Consider the following 20,926-nt stretch of genomic DNA (forward strand, 5'->3'; position numbering starts at 1 on the left):
CTGCCTACTGTGCTGCTTTCCTCATCCCTAGTGCTGCTTCTGCTACTGCCACGCCCTGTTGTTTTTTACACCCCCAGCCTTTCCCGTTGCTTCTGCATCCCCACCTCCCCCATGTAGCTTCAGCATTCGTCCTCTCCCTCAAGCCCTTGTGTTGCTATGCTGTTTGCCCACTAATGTCTCCCATGTTGGTCTGATGTTCTCACCACCTTCCATAATGATGCTTCCACTCCCTGTGTCTTAAAAACATGCTTTTGCTCGTTTTCTTTTCTTTTTAGTTACAAATTCAACTCGGATTAAAAGGTAAAAGGAAAAAAAACACCTTTAACATATTCTAGGTGCACATGCGTGTTTTTTTTGTTTAACTTTAGTCACACGTGGTGGATGCTGTGCAACTTGGTTAAAAACCATTGGCAGAGCCAACAGGTCACAAATGCAACACCTTTTGGCTTTGCCAATGCTTGTTTCAACTCCAGCTGGGCCGGAGTTTAGGGGTCCACCAAGCCTCCTTTTGTTTGAATATCCTGACTGAAGGCGGCCTGGAAATTCACAATTAAATGTAAGTGCCACGGAGGGGAAACAAAGTCACACAGCTTGTTATCTCTTCCCAGGTACTTAAGAGAGGCATGTTTTTGCCTTTGTTCAGTCCCTGTATTTGTAGATGCATGCACTGTAAGAATGTCAGGTGTGTTGGTCTGTCCCAGTATTTACACAAATAACAATTTCAATAGCACTATTTTATTTATTTTGTAGTGCTATGCAACGCAATGCAGCGTGTCAGAGCTCTTTACATAACATATACATTCTACATTGACAATAAGTTATGTACATTTGTAAATCAATTTCCAAGATGAGTTACATGAGACAGGCTTACAAGGTCTAAGAGTCACATGTCCTTCATAACTCACTGTGCTATATTACAAGGATTCAAATGTATGAACTGCAGGTAACAAAGGATCCATGTGTTCAAAGTAGTAACCCACTTCACTATCTATATAAGAGATGCAGTGCCGGGTGCAGGGGCGACCCATCAGAGGAACCACAGGCCCCAGAAGTCATTGGGGGCAGCGCGTGAGCGCGGGAGCCCTCCCTTTCTGCCCGCACCGCCTGCACCGGCATAAGAAGACCTCGCGCCTCCCACTCCGCGGGAGATGCAGCGCCGGGTGCAGGGGTGACCCATCAGAGGAACCACAGGCTCCAGGAGGCATTGGGGGCAGCACGTGAGCGCCGGAGCCCTCCCTTTCAGCCCGCACCGGGGTAAAAGGAAATCGTCACTTCCGTCCCGCGGAACGCATGCGGACGTGAGCCGGGCTAAGCCCGGGCAAAGGGCGGGCCCTCTGTGGCCGTCGGAGGCCGAAGGAGGACGGGCTGGGCCACCCCTCTAGGTCGCATCGATGGGTAAGCAAAAACAGGATAGTAATGGGGAAAAGGAGGGCAAAAAGGCTAAGATCCCGAGAAAATCTGAGTCCATCATTTCGTATCTAACGTCAGCTGTGGGGGTCTTAAGTGCTGAAATCGCCAATGCTGAGAAGGAACTGGGCCTGGACATCCCCATTACAGTACGTGATTAGTCAACTAGTACGCATGTGCCGGTATCTATTATCCCTTTGGATCCAGTAGTTGTGATTGAGAATCCCACGCCAGCACATGTGAACAATAGTGGCATAGCTGTAAGTAAGGGTTTGACTTGTGACAATGGGGGGAATCCCTCAGCCCAAGTTGTACCCTGTAATGTGGGGAAACGAAGGCGGCCAAAGAAGTCCATCAAAAGGCCAAAACCAGGAGTAGTCCCACAAGGCACGGACTTAAGTCTCCCTGAACAATTGGCGGTATTAGTGGAAGAATTGTTTGAATCGCGGATGGAGTGGTTCTCGTAGGCATAGCCAAGGATATTGTGCACACTCTCAACACTTGTGTTGCTGGCTTATTAAAGAAATGTGAATATATTGATGATTTTATAAAAGAGTTCAGGGGTCGGCAATGTCTGGCCAATCAACCACAGGAAGATCATAATCACACTAGGGCTGAGAAGAGGCACCAGGACAGCACTAAATCTACTTTACCCAAGTGTGCCTTATTAGTGCACCTAACCTGGAGAGATCAGGGGCTACTAGCAATACTCCTCACCAAATAAAGGGAAGCCTGCCCCTAAATAATAAACAAGGGGCAAGAATTACTGATGTTGGTGGTGGGAAACCTTTTAGGACAACCCTTAGTATTAACAGGCCTATTACCCCTAGTGGCTTTTCCCTAGATCTTCCACCAGATGCTGCTCCTCTGGTGGCTGTTCTAACTGGGGTTCCCCCCCTAATTAACGACATGATAGAGTCTACCCAAGATCTTCTTGGTAAGTCTAAAATCTGGTGTACCCAGCTTAGTAGTGGTGGCCTAGATATTTCATCTCATATCATCATGGCTAGACGGGTTGGATGGGTTGGGAGGCGCAGTAAGAGTATAATGGGGGACTGTGTGGTGGTCAATTTTAACAGGCGTAAAGTGAGAAACAGATTGTTTTGGGATGCCTCAGACATTGGTTATTCTGGTATCAGGCCACTACCATTGGGTTATTTTTACCCACCGGTAGCTGCACATATAAAGACGCTTGCCACACAACCCTCATTGTCTTCCAAAAAGAATATATCTTTTGGCCTGAATCAGCCTTATGATGCCCCCCAAAGTAATCCAGTAAGAGGGTCCCCCCAGAGAAAGGAGAGATTAGAACCAACTCTTCCTCCCCTACCCTGTAATCCGTTTATCCAATGGGATACGAACATAGCTCTTGTAAATCATTTTTCCCCACTATCAAATATGGAGGATAATGAATGACTACATGATCCAACCCTACATCTATTGGAACATCCTAGGGTGTCAAGCCACGTACTTACATGTAAAATACTTAGTTGGAACGTGGCAGGAATTAGACAAAAAAGAAATGATGATATCTGGGTTGATTTTGTAAAACAATACAATGTTATTGCCCTCCAGGAAACGTGGGATACATCTAAAACCTTTAACCTGGATGGGTATTCAGGCTTTGTTGTTCCAGCAATACCTGGGTTAGGGGGTAGACCGAAAGGGGGTTTAATCCTTCTTATCTCGTTAAAACGGAGTGGTCCCCTGAAAATGTTGGAGTCTGGCTCTAATAACATATTAATTCTTGAGTGGGCTGTTCCTGATCTCCCTAATATTTTACTAATTAACTTTTATAATGTCAGTGAGAAGGATTCGATCAATCAACATTTAGGCTCCCTGGCTGGTATTTTGTCAGATTATAAATTAGCACATGACACTTTATTCGATATTATTATTTTGGGCAATTTTAATATTCATCCCTGTAGCTGGGATTGTTCTTTAGATAGCCATCAAGGGCCACCAGGCTCTGTGGTCCCGCATTTTGAACATAAGAGGCAGGGAGAGGCCCTAGAGGACCTCCTAGCTAATATGAACCTTTTTGAGGTAGCTTCCGTTTTGGGGGAGGAGAGGGTCCCCACATTTAAGGGTAAAGAATCTGATACTGTCATTGATTATATATTTTTATCGTCTGATGTGTTAGCTAGAGCCACTCTTTATAAAGTAGTTCCGTCTGCTTATAGTGTCCATAACCCAGTAACTTTGGAGTTGGATCTGGGGGAGGTTACTGACCTAAGGAACAGGGCAACTATTGAGATCAACCAATTAACTCCAAAAGATCAAGGTAGAAGGCTCAATCGGGCTAGGGTTGTCCCAGAAGCCTTCATGGAGGATTTTCTCAATAAGGCTGACGCAAATCTGGCCATATGTATAGATAGTTCTGCCCCTAGTAGGGAAATTATTGGAGCTTAGGTCTCCATTTGTACCCAGATCTCAATGGACCTGAAGGTTAAAAATAAAGAAAGACCAAATAAGGTACATAGATGGTTTGATGGTAGTTGCACGAAAGCTCACGGTGCTCTTCTCCAGGCATTAAAGCAAAAACTCTGAGACAGGGAGTTAGTCTCTAGATTAAGGAAGACTTACAAGTTGGCAATTGCTAACCGTAAAAAAGATATTAAAACTAAGGCCTGGAACAATCTTTTGTCATCAGACGTTCTAAGGTACAGCAGTACATTTTGGGCAACTATCAACCATCCTTTTTTCAGGGCAAGAGAACTCAATTCTGGACTGTGTCATTCCAGATGAACAATGGCTCTCACATTTTAGCGAGATCTATGGCAGTGAGGACATTGCCTGCCTAGAGAATGATAATATGTTCACGCAGTCATTACCACCCTTAATATTCAAAGACGACGATGTACTTAGAGCAATTCTCGAGATGTCCAAAAACAAAGCCCCAGGTCCGGATGGCGTCCCAGCGTATCTATATGGTACCTTACCCAAATTTTGGGCAAAGAGTTTAACCAATGTTTTTAATGCGTCTAGTATAAATGGGTTCCCGGCATCATGGGCTACTTCAATAATAATCCCAGTTTTTAAAAAGGGCCTGAGGGGGGACCCCTCCTGCTACAGACCCATCTCTCTAATAGACTATGCGGTTAAAATCTGGGGCAGAGTCATCTTGCATAAACTTAGGGATTGGCTGGAGGATAGAGGGGTCCTCTCCAACCTCCGATACGGCTTTAGGGAGAAGAGAAGTACCCTAGATCAATGTTTGAACTTGCATCTTTTTATAAGCAAATATACCCTGGACAAGGAAGGGTTGCTCTATATGGGTTTTATGGACCTTTCTTCGGCCTTTGACCTGGTCAACCGGGCAAAACTTTAGTCAATTTTGTTGAGCATAGGGATTGACCCACCTCTGGTAAATTTTTTAGCTGCTCTTCATCAGGAGCTTTTGGCGTCAGTCAGGGTTACAGGGGAAGGTAGATGCACCAGTCACTTTAGTTCAAAGTGGGGTGTTAGGCAGGGCTGCATCCTGGCACCCCTTCTTTTCACTTTATATCTTAATGCTCTTGATAAATCTTTAGAGGGGGCTTCTCTGGATGTTCTGCGTATAGGAGATTCCGTAATTCCGGTCCTCCTATACGCGGACGATGCAGTATTATTGGCCCAAACTGGCCTTGGTCTTCAGACTGGCCTTGGTCTTCAGAGGCTGTTGGATTCCTTTGGGGATTTTATGGGATCTTTAGACCTGCAGATTAATAACAAAATGTCACATGTTATGGTAGCTGGTAAACGCCCCAGGGGTCTAAAGTTAAAACCCTTTTATGCAATGGTGCAGAGGTATCAAGGGTACCTTTCTTCACATACCTTGGGGTCCTCTTTGATGACAGAGGCACATGGGGACCTCAACAGAAGACTAAAAGTAACGCTGTAGCCAGGGCGACGGCGGCACTAATGGGCTTTGCGAAGCGGTTGGGGGCAAGACCCATGGAGGCACTCTTGAATGTTTAAAAAACCAAATGCCTGGCTATAGCCACGTATGGTGCTTCTCTATGGGGTTTTACACCACAAGAGAAGATACAGGTTGCAGAAAACACATTTTTAAGATCCATTTTGGCGGTACCTCAATCTACCCCCACATTTTCATTGCATACGGAACTAGTACTGGGATACGTTACCGATCAGTTGAAAGTTGCCCCATTGATTTGTTGGATAAAGACCTGGCTGAATCGAGAAATTACATTGAACCACCTTATTTTAAATGATTGTATTTCTATAGAGAAGGCTGATAGGGTGCCCTGGTTAGTTTATATCAAAGAAATGTTTTTAAAACTCGGGCGCCCCGAGAGCTAATTATGTTTTATTAACTTCACTGTCTCTCGAGCCGTACCTAAAAATTGTTACAATCTCTTTTCATCCCTTTTCATCGTCACCTTTTAATTAGATTCCGATTCAATATAATTCATTTGTCTCTGGGTTCTTTTCCAGTCTGGGGCAAACCTGAAACTTCTAACCCTTGTAATTGTGACAACTTTTCTATTCAAGACACGATGCACTTTATTATGTTTTGTGAGCACTACTCACTACTTTTTCTAGTACCGATACTGAGAGAGGCGGGTTTTTTACAAGTCAGGCCCACTCTCACTTATCTGCAATTGTTAAGTAGTACTCGTGACATTTTTGGTGTTGCTAGTTTTTTGGTGGCTGCTGTACGGAATAACGCCAAAAAATCAGCTGTACATAATCTCCCTGTCTGATTTTTATTTTTATTTTTATGAAGATACCATACAATTTTTTTATCATGGACTTTTATTATATCTTGTATATTGTACGACAATTGTAATTATGATTGAATGTATATATATCCAATGAACTGTTCTTATTGTCTTTTATGATTTTAAGTAATCGAATAAAGTGCTTTGACTGACTGACTGACTATAAAATAAAAATCTGTTATCTGCATATTATGTGATGTGCTTTGCAGGAGACACATTAACCTATACTAGTTTGATTCAAACCTAGGACTACACAAAACACAGATCTCTTCAACAAATGTGTTAACCTCCAGAGTTATCTCACTAATATTATTAACCTGATTAGTCCCCCCACTTCTGTTTTTTAGGACTTGTGCCCTGTGAAAGAGTTTATCGGGAATGATAAAAAGCAATCTGAGAAAACCCCACAAATGACCATAAGGACAGCTGGCTCACAAAACCTGTGACACACAATTTCTCCAGAAGTTCTCAGATCCCAACAAGCACAATTTACACATATGTGGACCTGGATTCACGCATCGACTGAGTCCACACAGTGGGATATCAAAGGATGTAGCAGAAACACCCGCAACAGACGGCTGTCAGTATGTTGGAAAAAAATGCACAGCATTTCCTCTGGTTTTATGATGGTTAAATGGTCAGGCACTGACACTTCAGTGAGAAGTTGGAAAACTCCCAGCATACTGGAGCTCTGCCTGGCATTTGTACTCCTGCTTCCTGTTAAAAAAAAACAAGCATTTGCAGTGCAATAGGTCTTGCATTGCAGATAGTTTGAGGCATTGGCGTTGCAAATAATAATTCAACGCCAATAGCTCATACTTTCAGTAATGAGAGACCTAGTGCATTACAAATGCTTGTGTAGTAAGCCAGGAACCAGCATTGTATGTCACATTTCAGTACTGCAAGCTGTTCCTAAAGGTCCCTAGTGAGCAAGACACCAGCATTGTATGTCTCAGTGCAGTACCGAAAGCTGCTCCTAGAGGTCCCTAGTGAGCAAGGCACCAGCACTGCTTGTCTTTGTACAGTACCGCAAACTGCTCCCAGAGGTCCATAGTGAGCAAGGAACCAGCAGTGCATATCACAGTGCAGTACCGCAAGCTTCTCCTAGATGTCCCTTGTGAGCAAGGCACCAGCACTACATGTCTAAGTGCAGTACTGCAAGCTGCTCCAAGAGGTCCCTAGTGAGCAAGGCACCAGCAGTGAATGTCTGCGTGCAGTACCACAAGATGCTCCTAAAGGTCCCTAGTGAGTAGGGCACTAGCAGTTCGGACCTCTTTTGGTCCCATATGGTACTGCACCTTGCAGAATATATGGTAAATCTACCCTAGCCATAATGCATTGCATGCAAGACAGTACTAAGAGTACATTCAAATAGCTATGTCCATATATACAATTAGTGGATTTGAAATGTAACAAAATTATTATTACATTAATTTCAGATTAGGTTGTACTCTGTGTGGAGCTGATGAAGGGAAATTTATAGACGGTCTCATATAAATGTGAGATGTTCTAGTGAGTGAAGTAACCACTGCCAGCCTAGCTTAGACTAAGTTTGTGTCTTGCCTGAAGCCTTTTAAGAAAATAGTGCCTTGAGGCTGTAATTAAACCTAGGAACTAACAACACATGTAACAGGCGGTGTCCTCACAGGAGGTTACAAGAAGAGACAAGGGGGTACTAAGAAGGGACTACTAAGCCTATTGACCAATGAAAAGCCACCATTTACAAAGGACAAGAACAGGAGGCAATTAAAAAGATGGGTGGAAAGTGGGCAGAGCTTTATGCCCATATCCTGAATACAGCATGTCTCAAAGAGACAGCGCAAGCGATGCCTAGGCTTGACCTAAAAAGGAATATTGCACTTACCTTTTGTGGGGATATTCTCAAGAACGTGCGATAATTATAGACAAAACAGGTTAACGCAAAATGTCATATTGCCGTTTATCGTGGGAAAATAACTCAGTGTTAACGTCGTATTCACAACACGGGGGTAACATGCGATAGTTTCCCGATAACGCGTCAAATGTCTGCGATAAAATCACCGGGACGGCAATAAAAATCAAAACCCAAACATGAAAAAAGTTGCGATGGGCCCAACTGCGATAAAAAATTCAGCGATAAGCAGCGCCAGGCCTGCAAGTCCCACAAGTCAGACGGGAAAAATCTCTATAAAAGCGGCAACAAAAAACACAAACAATGCGAAGCACCAATGTAGGTAGCCGAAGCAAGTACAGAGGACAACCAGAACCCCACAAGCCCCACGGAGGAACAGCCTGGGCCCATCATTGGGCAGACGGTGGTAGGAGTTGGGGAACCGGACACTGCTCAACGAGACCTGAGCCAACAGCATAGGATGAGTAACGACCAGGGACTGCCTCAGTGGTAGTCCGGGGAGGGCTCAAGGGGGGGGGGGGGCTCAACTGGGGAGGCCTGGGGGTGGTGGCGGTAGGTGTTGTGGCCCTCTTGGGTCTCCGAGCTACATGACCAGTAGCTCCATGATATGTGTTAGTCTTCAGATGTGGCTCTGGGCTGGTGGTAGTCCGGGGAGGGCTCAAGGGGGGGGCTCAACTGGGGAGGCCTGGGGAGGTGGGGGTAGGTGTTGTGGCCCTCTTGGGTCTCCGAGCTACATGATCAGTAGCTCCATGATATGTGTTAGTCTTCAGATGTGGCTCTGGGCTGGGCTCCCTTTCATACTGCAAGTTGTCATCCTACTTAACACCAGTAAAAGGCAGGTGTTAAATCCATGCTGCTAATGCGCCTTATCACCTGTTTTTGGATCGTATCGCAGATCTGGCTGGTCATTGAGAATGTCGTGAAGTGGTGTTTTTGTGTGTTTTTGCATGGGAATGCCTACTCTGCATATCATTAGCGTTAGTTGTCACTCTCATCTGTGGTGATGTTTTTTGCGGCAGCTATTGCTGGAAAACTGGCAATGTCAGCAGTTTGCACCAGCTTGAGAATAGGGCGATAAATCTATTGCCACTTTAGTGGCGCTAAAGTGCTGATAAAGTGGCGATAGGTCCTTGAGAATATGCCCGATGTGTTTAACGTTTGCTTGCCAAAGAGGGAAACATGATTATTTTTTGCACATGTGAAGGACTTGCAACTGACAACTGACAACTGTGGAACATAACAACGATTTATTGTTAAACACTGATGTATGCTGAAATCAAGCATATGCAAACTAAGTCAAACCTTTCAACAGTAAATATAGAAACATATTTAACCTGTGCACTGATGCAGGTCACCTGAACTATAAGCTCACCAGAGCGGAAGATCACATCACAACTGAAAGTTCTCCATAAGTACACAGCTGCAACACGCCTCAGGTGTTTGTTAAAATAACAGACACAGATTATGCTTCAATTACTTTATTACTAGGTGAAGGAAAGATTTGGTTTTCAGACAAAAGAAGACAGTAACAATCTTTGGGAGCATTGCTTACGGAGAGGTGCCTAGGAAATACTGCTCTCTGCCACATGTGATCCTGGACATGTCCTTGGATGGGATAGTTGGAATCACATCACAGTTTTCAACCTCTGCTGTGCTCCCTACCCATGCTGATACACTGTATACACAGCCCTTTCTGGAAACTGGCTCCTCTTCAGAGGGCCACGGGCATTATAGTTGACATTTCAGAGACAACGCAGTCCAGATGCCAGGCCTAGGCTCCTCACCAAACCTGTGCAGCAGTATAGTACCTATATCAGACTGCAGTCAATATATTGGACATCATTCCTTATCTGAGTACATTCCACAAGTGTGCATGGTGAAATGGACTACACATATGGACAGTACAGACACTCGTGTGATATTAGGGAACCAGTGGTTAATCTGTGAAAAAATAAGTGCCGGGGGTCTCATTAGGACGCAGGTGCCCCAGCCCAATGCTCCACATGTAACAGAACTAACTACTAACCATGAAATCCTACAAATGGGGAGTAGATGTGGTGTAACGGCCGGGGCTACTAGCTTTGGAGCTGGGGAACTAGTTTTGAGTCTTGGCCTTGGCTTAACATCTTGTGATTCTGGACAAATCACTTAATCTTGCCGTACTTACAAAAATGAATGTGTCCTTAACTTGTGCTCATAAAAGGTGCTCCAACATGTTTGGGTTGAGTTTGCGCTATAAGCACTGGTGTTGACGATTAAGTGCCGTGCCAAGCACCGGAAACTACAGGCTGAAATTAAGTACTGCAGGGAACATTTTCTGCAAGCATATGCTAATTTCCTGTGGTGAAACATGATAGTTTTATTTTACAGTATTGATGGATTATTAGTAACTATGATGAAATGTGGATGCTTGGTAGGTATCAAGTGAGAAGCAAATCTATGGATAGGAAGCTTGTGCATGATCAAATGATAGCACAGGCATGCATCCTGTCACCTGTAATACTCCAGAAGCTACGATGCCGTAACAATCTGCCTGACGTATTGCATGCAGTTTCCACACTGATGCCTCTGCCTATACTCTCTGTCCATAATTCCATATTCATTTCCATGAACCCTTTACAGTATATAACAAAGATACAGTATACACATAAAGTCTGTAGAATCAGTGAGAAGGTATTCACGCTGCAGGTGATTGGGCCATTCTAGTGAAGTACTTATGGGTACCCTATAAATTGTGCACAAGACTAACTTCCCTTGAGTATTGAGCTACTGCTCTTTTGAACTACATTACATCAGGCCACATGAATGTACTTTAACCATGGGCTCTGTTAGACATGTGAGCCTTAGGGTGGTATTTCCCCAAACATTTTGCCTTCTCCCCTCCTGTTTTGCTGAAATTTGTAATGTTGGCGTTAGGGCTCTGTGTACTTTACCACTGCTAGTGAGTACATATGCTTACTCATTGAACATGGTACAATTGGCCTACACCTGATTGGCACATTTCATTTACTTTTAAGTCACTAATGAAATGGTACAACATGTACCCAGCCGTCATCTACCCTGCCGTCATCTACCAAGCCGGACATTGGGCAGATTTTCCCCTTGTCTCTACGTACTATCTTCCTCCTACCCCTTTACCCTATCTCCATCCACCTTGTCCCCTATGTTCTTTAAATGCTTTTCTTGATACTTATCTAACTTTTAACTGATGTAAATTGCAACCTCATGTAAAGCACTCTGATTCCTTCGGGTCTAGCCATCGCTATACAAAACTCACTAATTAAATATGCTCCCATTTAGTACTCTTTGTCTCTTTGTCTACTTCCCTAGCTCCGATCCCCTCTCCCCTAAATATCTCCCCTTGCCTGCTACTCTGCCTAGCCCCCTGTCCTTTGTGCCCTTTGACTAAGTACTCCTTCTCCCCTTTTTGGGGAAAGATCCAATATTGATACTCTGGAGACTCAGCGAACCCGCTGAGAGAGTCCACTGCGCCAAGGGAGCCACTCACACTTGAGGTATGGTATGGCACCCCTTGACAAAGCACTCCCTCTCCCCTTTTTTGGGAAGGATCCAGTATGTAGGCCTTGGAGTCTCAGAGACCCCTCTGAGAGAGTCCACTGCGTAAAGGGAGCCTCTCGCAACAGAGATGGGGAAGTTACACCACTTCCCCTGGGATCACAGCTTACTGGACTTTGGACGTTGCTTTGACTCGTCTACCGGTTTGTGTCCCCGCCACCCTTCCCCTCCTCTTCGCATGCTGTGTCTCTCACCCTTCCCTCCTCTTTCCCACCGTCATTATCTGTCTATTTCCCCAGCTCCTACCTCCCTTCCCTGAATCTCTCCCCTTGCCTACTTTTCCCCTTACGTATTTGTACTTATTGTTTATCTCGACCTTACAAGTAACTATGTTGCCATGCTCAAAGAACTGTGTAACCTTTGTAACGATGTAACCTGTAACTATAATCTGATGCTCATGTAAAGCGCTCCGATACCTCTGGGTCTAGCCAGCGCTATATAAAACCTTTAAAATAAAAAATAAATAAAAAATAATTGTGTCATTCACCAACATAGCCTACTTAAACATGTCAGGCCTGCCAATGCAGCCTGTAGTGTAGTTTTAAACTGCCAATTAAACCTTCCGAATTAAATCTTTTTCCAGTCTTAAACTTCCCTTTTTAATACATATGTCACCCAAGAGTAGGCCCTAAACAGCCTATAAGGCAAGGTGCATTGTATTTAAAAAGTTGGACATGTACATTTAACATGTCCTGGTGGTGAAATTCTCCCACAAATGTTTTTTTTACTAGAAGACCACCTCTTCAATGTGATAACATTGGGCTACCTTATAGCTATTCGCTTTGATCCTGGAGGGGAGAAGACTAGGCCCATTGCTTCCACCGAGGGGGTACGCCAGGGCTGCATTCTGGCCCCATTTTTATTCCTAATATATACAAATGGATTAGAATAATTCCTGTTAGAACAGCAATTGGACTTCCCAAGCATAGAAGGTAAACTGATGCAGATGTACAGTGTTGATGTCCTTAACGGCCAATAGCCTCCAAAAAAGCTTGAACGCATTTACCGAGGTTATGATCGAATCGGATTTAAAGGTAAATTTTAGTAAACCATTTATTATGGGATGTGGTCCCAATTTGATAAAAACAAGAACATTTATCGTAAAGGATAAAATCATTGACAAGGTGTTAAATTTTACTTACCTGGGGAATGTTTTTAATAATAAAATTAAATTGGCATAATTTAATTGTGGCTACGAGTCAATATACCTGTAGAATAATAGAGGGGCTTTTTCGTTTTGCTGGTAAACTTGGACATAAGCCGGTAGCAGAAATTTTAATTTTATATAAATCGAAATGTCTATCAGTAGCCACCTTTGGCGCAGGAGTATGGGGCATCCATAAAATTTCCCAGATCCAGATTCTAGAGAACAGATTCTTAAAAAGGTTAATGATGATCCCTAACAGTTCTTCAACATTATTCTGTCACTCTGAAGTGGGTCTGGATTACGTAAAAGATAGGATAAAGATTGCCCCATTGATTTTATGGGGGAAAATCTGGACCTCAGAGGATTCATTGTTCTCAAGGAGAATCCTTAGAGATTGTATGAATCTTGATAACGCAATGTCACTTCCATGGCTACATTATGTCAAAGATACTTTTTATAAAATAGGCTTGGAAAATTACTATGATGATCCAGAGGGAATCCAACAAAATATGAAACAGGTTATAAAAAATGCATTTCGTACTGAAATATATATATCTAACCCGGATCATGAATTACTAGACTGTGTGTTTCCCAGTCAACAACAATTTTACTTGTCTTTTACCATGCACGTTCAATCACGTTTCCTAATGACCAGATTTCGTCTTTGCACATTGTACTTTCTTGTGGCTTTCCCCAATCAGGCAGGTTGGTGTGAGAGACTAACACCCTGCCCCTGTAATAATGTAGCCCATCAGAGCACAATGCACTTCATGCTGTTTTGCACACTTTATAAAGACCCAAGGGCACGTTTTATCTAGCCCATTTTAAAGGAAATCCGCCCCTGTTTCTACCAGCAGGGTTTTAATTATTTGCGGTCATTATCTACTGCAGCCATCTGCAGCGCTGTGCTCAACTTCATTAGAACTGCACTCTTAATAAGAAAATGCTATGAATTGTAAAATTCATTTCAATTTTAGTGATTTTAGGGGTTTTTAATAACTTGCCTAAATATGTTGTAGAACGGTAGGAGGTTTTCTTCAAATTCCTAGAATCTCTACTGGGATAATATGACCGAGGAAAAGAAAATGGGTGTACTGTACATTTAATTTTTGCACACAATGTTTCCTATGTATATTAAGTCTTGTTTCTTAATGTATGAATATATATATTTTCGTGATTTTTGTTTTTTTTTAACATCTTGTATAAATATGTTGTGGAACAGCAGGAGGCTTTTCTTCAAACCTCTAGAATCAGTGCTGGGATATTATGACCTAGGAAAAGAAAATAGATGCACTTTATATTTAATTTTTGCACAAAATTTTCCTATGTATATTCTGTCTTGATTTTAATGTATGTATGCAAACTTTTATGATTCAATTGAATCGAATAAAGTCATTTGAAGAAGGGTTACTTTATTACTTTTGATTGGGAACAGGCAAAAATCTCATGTTTAGATTCATATTTAAAACTGTATTTAATGGTAAAGTCGGAATTCAGATTACAATTTTGAGATTGCCACTTTTGAGAAAGTTGGCCTTTTTGTGTTTTAAACTTTTTGAGGCCTTCTAGGATTTTCCATCTACCCGGCCTGTTTATCTCTCCCCAATCACCAATGTGTATTGTGCTCAGACAGAGAACAATAGGAATTGGGTGTAGCTGGGAGAGAAGTATCCAGCCAGGATGGGAGATGCAGAGCTGTTCCCTGTCCCACTTCCATTTTGAAGGCTTGCCTCCAGCACATTCACAGGAAACTTGACTCCAGCCTTTGTCACCTCTGACCCATTGGAGCCCGGGCAGGGAGGAAGGAAATTCCGGAACCAACTGTGGGGGCTTTTTCCACTTCAGAGCTGGCACCAGGAATAGAAACAGGACCCATACTTCAGTACACTCCTGGACCTGTGGAACACTACAAAAAGAATGCATTATACTCTAGAGGGCAGCTCTGAAGCTTTAGGCCTGTCTACTTTCTCAGAAGACTGCCCTGCTGCTACCAGAGGACTGTCCTGCTGCTTAAGGCCTGCCATGTTTTTCAGAGGACTGCCTTCCTGCTTGAGGCCTGCCATGCTCTTCAGAGGACTTCCCTACTGTTTGTGGCCTGTTTTGCTGCTAGAAGGAGAGAGGGCCAACTCCTTGAACCCAGGAGTACCAGAGTAACTCCATGGGTCAGTTAGCTGAGCATCTGTTCTGAGTTATAGGGACATAGGAATCTCAAGAGTCCTCTATGCAATGCCCAGATGACTTACTACAACTGGTCCTGCCTAGACAAACAACTGCATCTATCTAAACGTACAACTACACCTGCCAGAGCCTTTCTGACCTCTGCTGGAGTGAGTTACTGATCCCCAAGTAGTGCCTCCCTAGGACATGGACCCCTGGTTGGCATCAGTTGAGCTAATCCTGTGAAACCCAGAAGTTTTGAATTCTGCAGTCAGATTTTGTGAAGGTAACCATTTCAGCAGGGCTGACCTGGTCCCCGTATTCAGCCAGCACTCCATTGCATTCAGCCTGAACTTGTGACTTTGTCCCGGTCTAGTGTGACCAGATACCCACAATGCTTTTTGCTTCTTGGCAATATTTGAACTTAAATCTTTCCATATCTACAGTTCTATTTATAGGATTTAATTCATTTTGGTGTCATTTTATGTAAAACATTATACTCTATTTGTCTAAATAGGTGTGGGATGTTTCTTGTATTGTGTTATCACTTTATAACTGCATGTGTGCTGTACACATGCTTAACACAGGGCCTCTAAATGAAGCCTGACTGCTTTTGTGCCAAGCTCCCAGAGAGTTACCCACAGGTTAGTTTAGTGACTTTTGTGATTCAATCTGACAGAATTGTGGTTGCTGCTTGGGAAGGGTTTTCACCGACCTCAATCAAAAGCCCAATTAATAACATTGGTGTTCAGTGGTGTGATTCAGTACTTGTGTTTGTACAGTGCCACTCAGAGATTTGTGTATCACTAAAATCCCATATAAATAAATTCAAACTGTCAAACGTAAAGGGAGTTCAGACTGACGATGACCAAACTGAAAATAGAGGAGGCAGCTGCCCATATGGCTGTGGAGGCTCATGCAGAAAGGAATGTGGCAAGAGAGAAGGCTGAGGAAGAAACAACCTTAGCTTAGGAGGAAGCTAAGGCTTACAGAGCCCTCGAGAAGGAGAAAGCTGAGGTTGAATGGGCCTGGGCTGAATGAAAAATGAAATTTGGTATTGGCTCATGAAGTGAGTCTTAGAGAGCTGGACTTTGAAGCTAAACAAGAAGAATAATCCATCAGCAATGTGCATTCAGTGTCTAACGGAGAGTTGAGAGTCCACATTTTACAAGACCTTGGGTAAGCACCAGAGTGCCAAAAAAGGCTTCTGGTGGGGGATCCTCAAAAGGGTGGTCAGGGTCCTTACAAGAAGAAAGAGGGGGGAAATAAAACCAAGCCGTAAATAGTACTCTGAAGGCCCCCAAACTAGTTCATAGGGGAAGGAGACCCAGCCATAATCGGACCAAAAGAAAAAGGTGTTTGTAAATAAAAAGCAAACACAAGGAGATAATAGACGGAGCACTGAAACTTTTCAGACACTCACCCCCATATTTGGGTTAAATCCATCATCGTTCTTTAGCTCACTTCGCCACCTCAGTTCAGACCCAGCTATATGAAAACCAGTCTTGACCCTGTGCCTCATGGGAACACTCCAGCCCAAACCGCCAAGCCAAGTCTTCCCTGAACCGGAAACAAGCATCCTGGGACCGGTTTCGGGGTAATACCCCTCATCAGCCAGACTAGCTTGAATCCAATGGCAAAGTGTGCAAGGGACCTACGTCTAGGCATACCCTGCCAATTTAGGGCAAACAAAGCAAACACAAGGAGATGATGGACAGAGAACTGAAACTTTTCAGACACTCACCCCCAGTCACAGAAATGGATTGAATCCCTCATCGTTCTTTAGCTCACTTCGCCACCTCAGTTCAGACCCAGCTATATGCAAATCAGTCTTGACCCTATGCCTCATGGGAACAGCCCAGCCCGCACTGCCAAGCAAAGTCTTCTCTGGACCGGAAACAAATATCCTGGGAGCGGTTTCGGGGTAACAACCCTCATCAGCAAGGCTAGCTTGAATCCAGTGGCAAAGTGAGCAAGGGAACCACGTCTGGGCATACCCTGCCAACTTAGGGCAAACAAAGCAAGCAAAAGGAGATGATGGGCGGGGCACTGATGTAGGTCCTGTGCTCTTCGTGCCACTGGAATCAAGATATCCTGGCTATTGATGGGTGAAACCCCGAAACTAATCCTAGTATGCTTGCTTCTAATCCAGGGAACACCTGGCCTGGTAGTTCGGGCTGGACTGTTCTAATTGGATGCAGGTTCAAGACTGATTTGTATATGGTTGGATTCAAACTGGAATGGCATGGTGAGCAAAAAAACTATGGATTTAGGCTCAGATCTCTGTACTGGGGTGAATGTATGACATTGTTCTGCATTCTGTCCATCAATTGTTCTTTTTGCAGTTGTAAATAAAAAGACTGTCCCCAAGTGCTATGAGTGTCACAGATATGGGCACCTGAAAGGGATGGCAAGTATCCCAAGAGAGCACAGCCCACCACTGGTGGGAAGACCCAACGGTTGGCCAGTGCATGGCCAATGTTGTGCTTGGGGAATAGTTTACCCTGGTTAGAGAGGGGGAGAAAGAAGGGGTTACCTTAATGTCCCTGGGTGACAAAGCACTTAAATAGTGCCCAAAGCCAACATGCCTGCTAATACTTTTAAGTATAGGCAGTAGGTCATCATAAATTGGCAGAGGGTGAAGGCTCTGAGGGACACAAGAGCGAGTATGACTACCGTAATTTTACATCTGGTATCCTCACAGCAGAGAATACCCGATAAATTCCACTACGTTTTGGTAGTAGATATCTGTGAGAGAGAATAACCAGTAGCTCTGGTTCCTTTTGAGTGGTGGGGGTCTCAGGGTCTTTTAAAGTAGCAATGAGTCCCACCATGTCTGTTTATTGTCTGTAAGGGAGTGATTTGAAGCATACTGGCTAGAAGAAAAGGGTGCCCAAGTCTTACTTGAAGATGCCAGGGTTGCCTGAGAGGGTGTGCTTGACCATAATGCCCATGGAAGATCGAGAAAGGAGTCAAGATGTTCTGGAGACTGTATAAATGACCCAGGCAGCTGCCAAAATGAAGATGGATGGGGAGCATTGAAAACCAGCCCCCAAAACTCCCACGGTCTAGGTTGAAGGGGCGACTAAGGGGCTGCTCTGAAGCTTATTTATTTATTTATTTTATTTATGCAATTTTTAAAGCGCTACAATTACCCTTAGGTGTCTCGGCGCTGGGGCTAAAACTGATACCAATAAAATAGATCTCTGAGGCAGTATTTTGGGTGATTTATGAATAATCATATCATTGAGAAAACAGCCATGTCTTTAGCTGCTTTCTGAAGATGATTAGCGTTGGACTGGATTTTATATTAAAAGGAAGGGAATTCCATAGTTTTGCGGCTGCGATGGTAAAACATCTGTCTCCCCAGTTAACTTTCCTTGTTCTGGGTACGTGAAGCAGATGAGCAGTATTGGAACGAAGCGTTCTGGGGGTTGCCAAAGGCTTGAATGAACTCCTGAGAAATTTGGGTCCCACGTTGTTTATTGCCTTGTAGACAATACAAAGGGCTTTGAATTTCGTGCGACTTCTGACCGGAAGCCAGTGCAGTTGGTCCAGATGTCTAGAGACAGAGCTAAATTTTGGGATACCCAATAATACTCTGGCTGAGGCGTTTTGTATCATTTGAAGTTTAGAGATGACCTTTTGTTGTGTGTTGAGGAAGAGGGCATTGCAGTAGTCAGTGCGTGAAAACACCAGTGTTGATATTAGTGTTTTTCCTGTAGTTATAGGAAGATAAGGGAGAAGTTTTTTTATTTTCCTTAAGATGTTGAATGATGATGATACTACAGCGTTCACATGGTGATGGAAAAGGAGTTTATCATCAAATATTACTCCCAAGTTTCTGACTTTACTGACTGGTTGAGGTGGAGTTCCCATTTCCTCCGGCCACCATAAGGGAGACCACAGAGGCTGAATCCTACCAAAGAGCATGACTTCCGTCTTTGAAGAATTAAGTTTTAAACAGTTGGAAGCCATCCAACTGCTAATGTCCCTCATGCCGTCCTTAAAGTTTGCTGCTATCTTGGAACCGTTTTTGTGTATGGATAGTACCAGCTGGGTATCGTCAGCGTATGTTGTTAAGTTGATGTTATAGGCTTTTATTACCCTCGCCAAGTCCGAAACATAGATATTAAAAAGGGTCGGACTTAGCGAGGAACCCTGCGGCACTCCACAAGGAAGGCTGAAGGTAGGAGAAGTAAAAGTACCTAACTTAACTGCCTGTTTGCGGTCAGCCAGGAAAGATGTAATAAGATCTCTGGCTTTGTGTTTAATACCGATGGCCTCGACACGGCCGATCAAGGTGGAGTGATCGACCGTGTCGAAAGCCGCCAATAGGTCCAGCAAAATCAGGACAGCCTGTCCTCCGTTATCCATCGTGGTTCTTATTTCGTCTGCGGCCTTAATCAAGGCAGTTTCTGTTCCATGACCTTGTCGGAAACCGAACTGAGAATCGTCTAAAAGGTCGTTAGTTTGAATGAAATCAGACAGTTGTTTATTCATGACGGATTCAAAGATCTTAGCTGGGAACGGCAGAGCTGCAATAGGACGGTAGCTGGAAGGTAGTGAAGGATCCAGGGATGGTTTTTTAAGAAGTGGTTTGATTATAGTGTTTTTCCAAATAGTTGGATATGAACCTGTTGAAAACATAATGTTACAGATGTGTGTCAGTGGTAAAGTAATGATATCTGGAATGGTGTTAAGAATGGAAGGGTGACAGGGGGCCAATGGGGAACCAGATTTAATTGACAGAATTAGTTTATGAATATATTGTGAATGAATCTTAGTGAATTCCATTAAAGCTGTAGTACTCAGGTTTGTTTGTATGTTAAATGAATCAGTGATTTTGGAATGTGGAGTGATATCCTTAAATATAGATGTGACCTTTTCAGAGAAGAAGTCAGCCAATGTATTGCAAAGGGTTTGAGATGCTTCAGTGGGTGGATTGGATGGTTCGGCAAGATGGTTTACTACTTCGAACAATTTCTTCATGCTGCATTTAGCTTGGTCAATTTGGGTGGTATAATAGATGTTTTTTTCTGTAGCTATTCTCTGCTTGTAGCTATGGAGTGCAGCTTTATATGTTGTTTTATCTGATGAGTTGTAATGTTTGCGCCAGTGGCGCTCTAGATTACGACAGTGTTGTCGTTGAAGTCTAAGTTGTTCAGTAAACCAAGGGGCAGAGGGAGTCTTCCTGTTGTGTTTGGATGTTCTGGATGGAGCTAATGTGGAAAATGCCCCCTCCAGAATGGAGGTGTATCTAATGGCTGCATAGTTTGGGTCAGTTTCAGTGTCTATACCCATGAAAGCATCAGTAAGAATCTGTGCAAGTTGATTATAATCTAGGTTTTTCCAGTCTCTGGTAGTTTGATAGGAGTTCTGAGATGTACTTTTGAGAGCTGTAGTTTTAATTTTAATGTCAAATAGAATGGCAAAGTGATCGGACCATACTAGAGGTAGTATTTTATTCAAGGTAATGTGTGGATTATTGGTAAAAATACCATCAAGCGTGTGTCCTGCTTTATGTGTAGGAGCCGTTATCAATTGTTCAAGTTCCACGGAGAGAAGGTCGTTAATAAGCTGGTCAGTGTCTTTGTCCGTCAGGGATTCGAGATGGAAATTAAAATCACCCAATACGGTGAAGTATTTGTGTTCTACGGCTAACTCACTCAGTTGATGGAGTTGTGAAAGAAATGTCGTACGAGAGCCTGGGGGTCGGTACAGAAGGACACCTGTAAATGTTTGATTGGTGGTGAGCGTCACAGTAAAGGCAAATGCCTCACAGCTCATGTGTTTTAGATCAATAGCTTTAACGCGGAGGCTATTGCGATATATTATCGCAATCCCTCCACCCTTATGCGCTGAGATGCGGTCCTGCCTATGGACACAGTAATCTTCCGGCATGGCAGCTTTGAAATCTGGTCCCGATGCCTCGTCTCCCCAGGTTTCAGTAAGAAACAGAAGATCGATAGCGTAGGTATTAAGTAGCTCTAGTATGTCTATTTTATGGCAAGGAAGCGAGCG

Source organism: Lissotriton helveticus, chromosome 4_1, assembly GCF_964261635.1.
Source record: "Lissotriton helveticus chromosome 4_1, aLisHel1.1, whole genome shotgun sequence".
Taxonomy (NCBI): domain Eukaryota; kingdom Metazoa; phylum Chordata; class Amphibia; order Caudata; family Salamandridae; genus Lissotriton; species Lissotriton helveticus.